This window comes from Chenopodium quinoa, unplaced genomic scaffold (genome assembly GCF_001683475.1).
Source record: "Chenopodium quinoa cultivar QQ74 unplaced genomic scaffold, ASM168347v1, whole genome shotgun sequence".
Taxonomy (NCBI): domain Eukaryota; kingdom Viridiplantae; phylum Streptophyta; class Magnoliopsida; order Caryophyllales; family Amaranthaceae; genus Chenopodium; species Chenopodium quinoa.
The window spans coordinates 5,062,963-5,073,387 of record NW_018744301.1 but is presented as its reverse complement, the minus strand read 5'-3'; positions in this window follow the sequence as shown (position 1 = coordinate 5,073,387).

Below are 10,425 nucleotides of genomic sequence, written 5' to 3'. Positions count from 1 at the left end.
TATCTGGCAACTTGTCCCGAATTCATGGATTAATATCATCGGGTACGTTGCCGCATGTGAAATGCTGGAGGTGGATACCAGCTTTGAGGCATTTGGCCACATGCATTATCTCAGCCGAGCGCCTGCTAAGGGCGGCGAAGGCTGGTACACCTTGTCCACCTGCAAGGGGTACATGATGGCAGTTGGCAAGGAGAACAAGTGGAAGGACTGGAGGACAAAATTCTACATAGTCCATTCCTCATATAGCCGACTGAATCAGAAATACAATAGGTGGAACAAGGATCCGCCCCTCCTGGATGGCAAGAGTGCCTTGCCCCCTCTCCCTAGGCGGGCCCAGGAGGAAAATTTTGACCGGGGTTTGTTCAAAGTGTCCGTTTGGACAAATGAGCAGGGGGAGAAAATAGTCGTCCCCCAGAGCTACATTCCCCTTTAAAAGTGGCTAGAAGATGGGGTGTTCTTGGCCGCTTGTGGGCTAAGCTCTGAGATGCCGAGAGGTAGTCGGCCGTCTGATTTTATGCAACCTTTAAATTGTTTTTTAATGTTTGTTCATAAAGTCTAACTTCTTCTTTTGGTGCAGACAAAGCTATGGAAAAGATCTTGGCAACAAGGAAGCCGGCTGCTGTCTCTGCAGCAAAATATTGCTGGATCGTCCTTAATCGAGCGAGTGACAAGCAGAAAACAGTCGGGACTCCCAAGGTAATTGTTTATAACACTTGGTATATTTTTCAGCAAAGGTTAATTTTTCCCTGCTTGTTTTTTTGACGCCTTTCTTTTTGCTAATGCAGAGTGGCTCCACCAGGCCCTCTCCCTCCAAGCAATTCCAATCCAAAATCCAGAAGACTGGGACTGGTGATGTGAGTGCAGCATCCGGCAAGAACCGGAAGCACATTGCTCACAAGCCCAAGAAAGGAGACGGATCTACTCTCAAAGCTGACAGGGAGGTCAGCAAACCGGATGCTACTCAGGCATCGAAGGGTGGCTTTAAGCAACACACTACTAATGTCGGCTCAGCAGGAGAGAAGAGGCATCATGGGAAGGAGGAGGAGGTTCAGCCGGACGGTATAAACCGCGTCTTCATTGAATTTCAACATCAAGATAGTTTCTTAGAATTTTCTTGACTAACTTTAATTTTGCAGCTTTGGTGCAAAGGCCGACCGTTGTCTAGATGGCCAAGGAGCTGCTGAGGGCGCTTGATCCAGAGGACAAGGCATCCGTGAGAGGAGTCGGCACCCTTAACTTGGATTCCATCTTGGGGAACCTCTGTGAGGTAAAGAGTTAGCTTAACTTTCTTATTGTTTAAGCACATATCCGACTGGTCTTGACCATTCGGCTCTTTTCTCATCTGCAGGCTATGCTGCGCATCCAGGGACTGAGGAGGCCAATCCAGAAAAAGTCCAAAGAGGTAACAACCACTAAAGCTCGAGCCGAGTCCGCCTTAGACCGAGCTAAATTTAAAATTTCTCAGAATGAGCTACTGACCCTTGATATGATGTATTCCCAGGCAGATGCCAACCTGCAGGTAAAGACGGACCTGGATTCGGCTCGCTCCAAAATCATTGACCTTAAGGCCGAAATTAAAGGTCTTAAGGAAAAACTTGAGCCTCTTCCAGAGGCTAAGAAAGAGGCCGAGAGGGCCAAGGAGCGGGTTGGCTGCCTGGAGGTGCGCCTGGCAAACCAGGAGAAGCAGCTGAAGGCTAAGTTCAATTCCTGAGCTAAGGAGGAGAAGGAGGCCCTTATCAAACAAGTGATGGAGGATTATGAGGCCATCATGCAGATGGCATGGGAGGCGGTACAGCCGGGTGCCGAATATAGCACCTGGAAATCCAAGTTTGATCAAGCTAACGAGGATTTCAATGCTGAACTTCTTCGCCAATCTCAAGATGAGGCGAACAAGGCTGCTGCTGAGGGCGAAGAGGCCGGCTCCTCATCAGGCTCTTCTGGGGACGAGGAGGATGATGAAGATGCGGAGCAACCGGCGGGTGATGATGCGGCTGCCAATGTTGATAACTCCCCTGCGCCTTAAGCTTTTTATAATTTTTTTCTGCGGCCGAATGGCCATTTATATCATCTTTCGGCCTGCGTGCCGAGTAAATGTGTATCTTTACCGACCGAGGGGTCGGGTTACTTAACAATTTCCCTGGCTTGCCCAGTTAACATTTATCAGTCGTCAATTTTGACGGCTGTTTAATTTTATGAATCATTCGGTCATTCAGACGGTTTTATTTATATTGGTGTTTATGCATGCTTTAAAAATTTTCAAAGCTTATTTTTATGCATGGAATTTTAGCTAAGTAATTTAGCTAAGTATTTTAGCCCATATAATATGCGAATGTTCTTGGCCCTGGGCGGATGTCGATTGGTTTTGGTTGATTAGATTGATTGACTTAGAAATTATTGATACTTAGAAGAGTATACATGGTTTCTAAGTCAATCAATCACCATAAACCAAGCGACAGACGTCCATACAAGGCAGTCGATTCTTTAATTTCATTCGGCCAAAGGCCTCGTTAAAATTAACTGCTAAGTTTTAACTTAGCTTGTTGTTTAGAGAAATTATTCCGCCCGGTTTGCCCCAATAGCATAATAGGCGCATTCGGCTATAAGCCTACGCATAATGCTAAGTTTTTGGACTTAGCTTTTTTTTTTTTAATTTTTTTTTATTGAGAAAGAGTTCTCTGCATGCCTTGCCCTAGAGCAAAAACAGGCGCATCCGACCTTATGCCTCGATAGCCTCTAATCATGAAACAGTGACCTCTTTTCAATTGTACTAAAACAATTCAAAAAACGTATGCCTTTTAGATTTCACTTTCGATTTATTCAAACGACCGCAGATGCGTTTTTAGCATTTGGTAGGGCCGTTTGATGTATCCGTAGAGCAATGTGCCGCCCAAATGGGAGATGCTTCTCCTCGACGAATTCGCCTGAATGGAAGTCGTCGGTTATCTGACTCATGTTGGAGCAGATGGTCATACTCATGTTGGAGCAGACTGTGGCCGTCGGCCTCTATTGTTTTATTATTATCCGGCCATTGGCCTCTTATAGAAATGGTAAATAGCTGTTAAGCGTTGGGCTTAACTTAAAAATAAATCAGTAGGGTCGACTGCTTTGGTACAGTCGGCTCCTTTAGACGGAATGGGGCGTCTGCTGTTGGGACAGATGCTAAATAATAGAGTGGTCGTCTGTACTTTTTACAGGCGACGCTAGCATAATTTACAAAATTTAGCAAGGAGACAAGTTTGGGAAATGAAGGCATATTCTCATTAATCAGAACTTTGAAGTAATTACAAAAATTCTTAGAAGTAGTACTTTTTTAAGTTGTCTACATTCCAAGTTCTAGGCAACCGCCTACCGTCTGGTTCTTCCAGTCGGTAGGTGCCGTCTCTTAGTTCATCATAGATTCGGTAGGGGCCTTCCCAATTTGGGGTTAGCTTTCCCTGCTCATTTGCCCTACCGACTGCCTCAAGTTTCCGTAGCACAAAGTCCCCCACTTTGAGAGGACGCTTGTGTACTCTTTTGTTGTAGGCTCGAGTCATTCTCAGACGGTAAATCTCATGGCGCAAGGAAGCATTGCCCCTACGCTCTGGAAGTGAGTCCAATGCCAGACGCATGGCCTCCCAGTTTACTTCTTCGTCATATAACATGACTCGAAGAGTCGGATCGTAGTGTTCGATGGGCAGGACAAGTTCTGCACCATACACCATGAGGAATGGGGTTTCTCCAGTTTCCCCTTTGGCGGTTGTTCTGATGGCCCAGAGGACGTGTGGTAATTCTTCCGCCGAAAGGCCACCAACCCTTTCTATTTTCATTTTAATCCCGTCTGAGATTAACTTGTTGAAAGCTTCGACCTGGCCGTTTGCTTGGGGCCGGTCGACTGATGCGAAGAAGCTTGAGACCCCTTGGTCTCCCAACCAAGTCTTGAGCTGAGGCGTCTCAAACTAAGGTCCGTTGTAAAAAACCATAGACATAGGCACCCCGAAACGGGTGATAACATTCCTCCATAAGAAGGAGATGACATCTTTGGTCTTAATGTTTTTGACCGCCTCCGCCTCTACCCACTTGGTATAAGAATCCACAGCTACCAATATGTAGCGCTTGCCGCCTGGTGCTGCTATGTAAGGCCCAAGTATGTCCATGCCCCATTTGGCAAAGGGTATTGGGTTGTGGATGGCCGGCAGGTCTGTGGCCGGACGATGGATGAGCTTGCCAAACTTTTGGCACTTGTCACATTTTTTGACCATTTCCATGGCATCCGACTTCAGGGTAGGCCAGAAATAGAGCCGCCTGGCCTTGGCAGATAGGGACCTACCGCCTATATGGGAGACACAGAAACCTGCAAAAAATCTTCCAGGACCTCTTTACCCTTCTCTGGGGTAACACACTTCAACAGGGGTTTCAAGAAACCAGTCTTGAAGAGTTCTCCTTGTCTCAGCTCGAAGTTTGCCGCTTTCTTCTTCAGAACAGCCGCCTCCTGGGGTGAATCAGGGAGCGTACCGTCTACAAGATAGGCCCGGATGTTGTCCATCCAAGTAGAGCTTCGGTCGAGAATTCCAATGGGGTCTTCATTAGATATACTTCTCTTTTCCATGACCTCCCAGAAAACCGACCGAGGCGTTTCACAGGAGGCGGAAGATGCCAGTTTTGACAGAGCATCCGCCTGATTGTTTGAAGATCTGGCCACTTGAGTTAGATGAAACTCCTCAAGTGTCCTGACTTCATTTTGACCGCCTGCAAATATTTTATCATGGCCGGATGAGTGGCCTCGTACGTTCCATTGACCTGGAGTACGACCAGTTGAGAATCGGAGTGGGCGTCAATTTTCTTTGTCCGTGCCGCCTTGCAATATCGAATGCCGGCTAGCAGGGCCTCATATTCGGCCTCATTGTTAGAGACCTGGAACTTGAACCGCAATGCATATTCGTACTTATCTCCCTCAGGATATTGACAGATAATCCCTGCACCGCAGCCGTTCGTAGTGGAGCTCCCGTCCACATACACTTTCCAAACCTGGTCAGTATTATCCATTGCAACCGGCCTTGTCATTTCAACAATAAAGTCAGCGAATGCTTGCCCCTTTATTTCCTTCCTTGGTTCGTAAGTGATTTCTAATCCTTGCATTTCAATCGCCCATTTGAGCATTCGTCCAGAAGACTCCAAGGTTGTGAGCGGCCGCTTGATCGGTTGGTTAGTATAGACTTCTACCGCATGCGCCAAGAAGTAGGGTTTTAGCTTCTTGATGGCCATGTAAAGGGAAAGGCTAAATTTTTCAACCATGGGGTACCGAAGCTCTACGTTCCTAAGAACATGCCTAATGAAATACACCGGGAGCTAGATGCCGTCTCTTTCAGCTAAGAGAACGGCACTGAGGGCATGATCAGAGAAGGTTAAATACATGAATAGCTTCTCTTTGGGCAAAGGGCTAACAAGCCTTGACAAGAGTGCAAATGAGTTTTCAGCTTTTGAAAGGACGCCTCTGCATCGTCCCCCCATTCAAAGTTGGTCTTCTTTTTGATTGCCCGGAAGAAGTAGAGAAACTTGTCGCCTGACCGACTGAGGAATCTCCCCAAGGCTGCCAGGCAACCTGTTAACTTTTGCACTTCCTTCACAGTACGGGGCGACTGCATGTCGATTACCGCCTGTATTTTCTCAGGGTTGGCCTCTATTCCCCTTTGGTCAATAAAAAATCTGAGAAACTTCCCAGACTCAATAACAAAGACACACCTTTTTGGGTTTAGCATGACCTTGTGCCGCCTGAGTGTGGCAAATGTTTCTCGGAGATCAGCTTGATGATCCGCCTATTTTTTGGATTTCACTATCATGTCATCAATGTACGCCTCTACATTCCTTCCGATTTGATTAATGAAGACCGTATTAATCATTGGTTAGAAAGTAGCAGGCGCATTCTTCAATCCAAAAGACATCACCGTATAACAGAACAACCCCTGATCAGTGACGAATGTCGTCATTTCTTGATCTTATTTCCACAAGGGGATTTGATGGTAACCTGAATAGGCGTCCATAAAACTCATCAGGGCATGTCCGACTGTTGAATCGGCCAGACTGTCGATCTTAGGTAGTGGATAGCTATCCTTTGGACATGCCTTGTTGAGGTCTGTGTAATCAACACACATGCGCCAAGTTCCATTCGGATTTTTTACTGACACAACGTGAGCTACCCACTCAGGAAAATTGCACGACCGAATGAACTTGGTGTCCAGCAGCTTTTTAACTTCGGCGGCTGCCGCCTGACTTCTTTCCTCGCCATGGTTTCTTTTCTTTTGCCGGATGGGATTCCTTTTAGGATCCATGGCGAGTTTGTGGACAGAGAGATCCGGGTTGATGCCTGGCATCTCTTCCAATTCAAAGGCAAAAATGTCTTTGAATTCTCTCAACAGCTGGTGCAGGCTCTCACCCTTCTTAGCAAATGCAACCGTCCCCACCTTAACCGTCCGCTCTGGCCGACTGTCATCCAGAGGGATACCAATGTGTTCGCCAGCAGGCTGGGGACGGAGGTCATCCGGCCGTTCCCCGGTCAGTGATTGCTATTGTTTTTCGTTTTTGACCACCACCAGCTGATCAGTCTTTCTTTTTTTTTTCCGGCTGGTGGGGCTGACTGTTCTTCCTCGACATCGTTGAGGTTGATCGTCTGCTTGCCCCGGCCGGATGTTGTGGCCGCGAGTTTGACGTCCGAGAGATAACACTCTCGAGCCGTCTTCTGGTCCCCATTGAGGGAACCGACTGTTCCATCATCCTTCTCATACTTGAGCAGCATGAGAGTAGGCATGATGACGACCTTACACTCATTTAGAGTGGGTCGGCCAAAGATGAGGTTGTAAGCTGTGAGCTCTTCAACCACTAGGAAACGGATGGTCATGTGCCAACCGTCTCCTCTGTTCCCCAGGCGTACAGGTAAGTCAATTCATCCGACTGGGTGCACAAGTCCTCCCCCAAACCCAATAAGGGTGTGGGAGACCACTATCATGCTATCCGGTTTTTATTTGAGATTGGATAAGCATTTGAGGCTGATGAGGTCCGAGGAGCTTCCTGTGTCAATCAAATTTCGACCAACCAGCTGGTTTGCCACCTTGCATTTAATGGCCATAGGGTCATCATGCGGCCGACGGACTTTGCCTCTGTCTTGCTCGGTGATGACAACTTTAGGGATGGCGGATGTGCCTGCCGCCTCTCTTTCCTCCACAGAATTGACCATCTTTCTCAGATGGTCCTTGGTGCCCCGAATGGTCGGGCCACCCCCGGCAAATCCGCCTGCTATTGTGTATACCGGATCTTCATCAGTTTCAGCACTCACAGCAGGCTAGGGAGTCTTTTTCTTGGACTGCCCCGGATTTGCCTTTGAAGTCACTTTGGACTTCACATAGGACTTCAGCTGTCCTTTGTCGGCCAGACGGTCGAGCTCCCGCTTGAGACTGAAGCAGTCGTTCGTGTCATGGCCGACATCCTCATGGAAATGACAATACTTGTTTTTGTTCCGATTTTCAGCGGAACCTTTCATAGGGGTCGGCTTCTCAAGAGTTAGCCGATCCTTGATTTCCAAGAGGATGGAGCAGCAGTCCTTGTGGAACTCGTACCTTGGAACGTATGGTTTCCACTCTTTTTTCTTCTTTTGGGCCGGTTGATTAGAGTTATCAATGGCCCAGATTTGTTTTTTCTTTTCTCTCTCTTCTGGCTTAGGAGCCGGCTGAGCAGGCCGACTCTCCTTCTGTCGATTGGACTTCTTAGGGTCCGACTGCTTATTGGAGGAGCAAAGTTCGGTCGCCTGTATATAGGCTTCCGCTTCTCGTAAGGCTCCTTGCAGAGTGAAAATTTGTTTGCGGACGAGTTCATACTTAAAAGTAGACCCGTCCTTCAGACCCTAAAAGAAGTCTGTGAGGGCGACCTCATCAGACAGACCATGAATCCGGATTCGCACCAGATTGAACCGCCTGACATAGGAACGCAGGCCTTCTCTATCTCCCTATTGTACATTGCCCAAATCAAGGCTTGTCTTTTTGGCAGGGATGTTCATAGAGAAGTTTGAAGCGAACAAGAACGCAAGCGTCTTGAAGCTATTTATACAACCAGCCGGAAGATTGCCGAACCACTGTTGGGCTATGCCCTTCAGGGTGGATGGAAAGCAGCGACACCATGCGGCATCATCCAACCCTTGTAAATACATGAGGTGGGTGTATGCTAGCAGGTGGTCGTCTGGGTTGCATGTCCCATCATAGGTTTTAATCAGAACATTTTTAACCTTGGCCGGCTGTTCGGCTTTGGTTATTTCCGTGGAGAAGGCAGAGGGTTGATCTCCAAGGTGTTGCTGCCTGAGCTGTGATAGAGGAATAAACAAGTCGTTAATTGCCTATCCCAAAATCAAACACTATTTATAAAATCCTAAACCAACCTAAAACAAGTATAGGTAAGTATAGGGTTGAACCCAAAGGAGTTAGTTGGTGTTATCTTTAGCCTAAATCAAGCTATTTCAGAGATTGAAGTGAGAAAATGGTTGGTGGTATGATAGCAAAATTAGACTAATCAAGTAATTCAATAAGCTAAATGCTAGGGATATTGGTTCCACATGCTAATTCAATAATCGTGCTAATCGACAATTTCTTCGTTTGATTCAAGCATTGCAAAGGATAAACAATAGTAGCAATCAAGAGAGTTCAAGAGCTATCTCCTAGAGGCCAAACTAGGGGTCACTATGAATGGCTAATCAAGGAAATTCACAATCAAACTCAATCAATTAAAGCAATTCTCAAAATGATGGGTCATGTCATTAAGAAATGCAATGCAATCTAGATTAATCTTATAGGTTGATCATTCCTAATCTAATTAATCACATGCAAAACTATGTTAACTAATTTAATTGCAACAATTCAATCAATCAAAGATCATCAACTAGCACAAATTATCAATCAAGCATGCTTCCCCTTCTCCCTAGCAACTAATCTACTCACTAATCATGGTGTAACTCAAGAACAAATCACTAGAATTAGCATTGATCATCATTCTAAATCAAAATCAAGAGAAGCAATATCAACTACAATATCCAATTCAAATCCAAGCAATACAAACAATCAAAGATGAAACTAAATCAATCAAGTAAGAGATAAACTAGAAGAAGAAAGTCTTATTAACATTAACGATTGAAAATGAAGAAATCCAAGCACAATATATCCAATGTTGAATTACAAATCCAATACCAAGAACTTCTCTCTAACTTCTCTCTCTAAAATTAAGCTAATGAAAAATTATCTAAAAGTTCTCTTCAAAAAGGAATTACAAGTGTATTTATAGGCAAAGAAGAAAAATGGGATTCCCGCGCCCTCTCCAATAAACCCCGCGCCCGCGGAAAAATGGGTACGGAACCCATTAAAAACTCCGCGGGCTTTCTGGGCAACACCCGCGCCCGCGGCAAAAGCGCGGCGAATCCCCTGCTCCCAGAGGGTGATCAGAGGGCCGCGGTCTCTCTGGTACGAGCGGGCTCTCTAAACTACCCGCGCCCGCGGCTAGACTACGGAGAGTTCCTGGTCGAAATTTGCCAATTTTGTGCATATGAGCCCGCGCCCGCGGCCTTTAGTACCCGCGCCCATGGCAGACTGGCAGGGCTTGATGCCCTCTCCATTCCCTCTCTGAGCCCTCTCCAAGTCGATTATTTCCTCCTTGCTTAGTCAATATAGTCCATCTTGATTCCCTTGCAAAGAAAAATCCTAGGTACCTACAAGAACAAACAACGAAAAGGAATAAAAGGGAAAAAGAACCAAATAAAAGGAAAACACGAAGAAAACACGAAAAACACAAGGAAAGAAAGAAAGAAAGGGATTAAAGGAAAAAGGACAAAAAATAAGATAAGAAAGCATAAAAAGGAAGATGAAATCATCCTAAAAGACTACCCTATGAGTGCCATAAATGATACTCATCAAATTCCCCCAAGCTAGACTTTTTCTCGTCCCGAGCAAAACACAGGCTAAAAAGTAAAAAGAAGGGCTTATTCAAAATAAGAAACGAAAAAGAAAGAGGTGAGAATATACACTAACTCACTTTTGTAGGAATCACGACCAATTTTAGCAACAAAAGACAAGCCATTTAATCCCTAGATCGCTCTAGAGGACGAGTGATGCTCTCGTAAAGGTTTCCTAGAGATAACCTATAACTCTTATTAAACAAACAAAAGAAGGAAAAATGAGGAAAAATACAAGAATAAAGAGCAAATAATGAAAAACAAAACAAAAATAAAAATCTTTGTGAAATGGACTTTACAAAGTGACTATAATTCAAATGAATAACAACCTTTCTAAAGTAAGTAATGGTATGCACGTTAAAAGATACCTAAGGTTGATTGAAACATAAATATGCTAAGCATAGGAACTAGTTGTCACACTCCACTTTCATCCCAAACGATCTTACCGCGTTCCCCCTACTAATCTC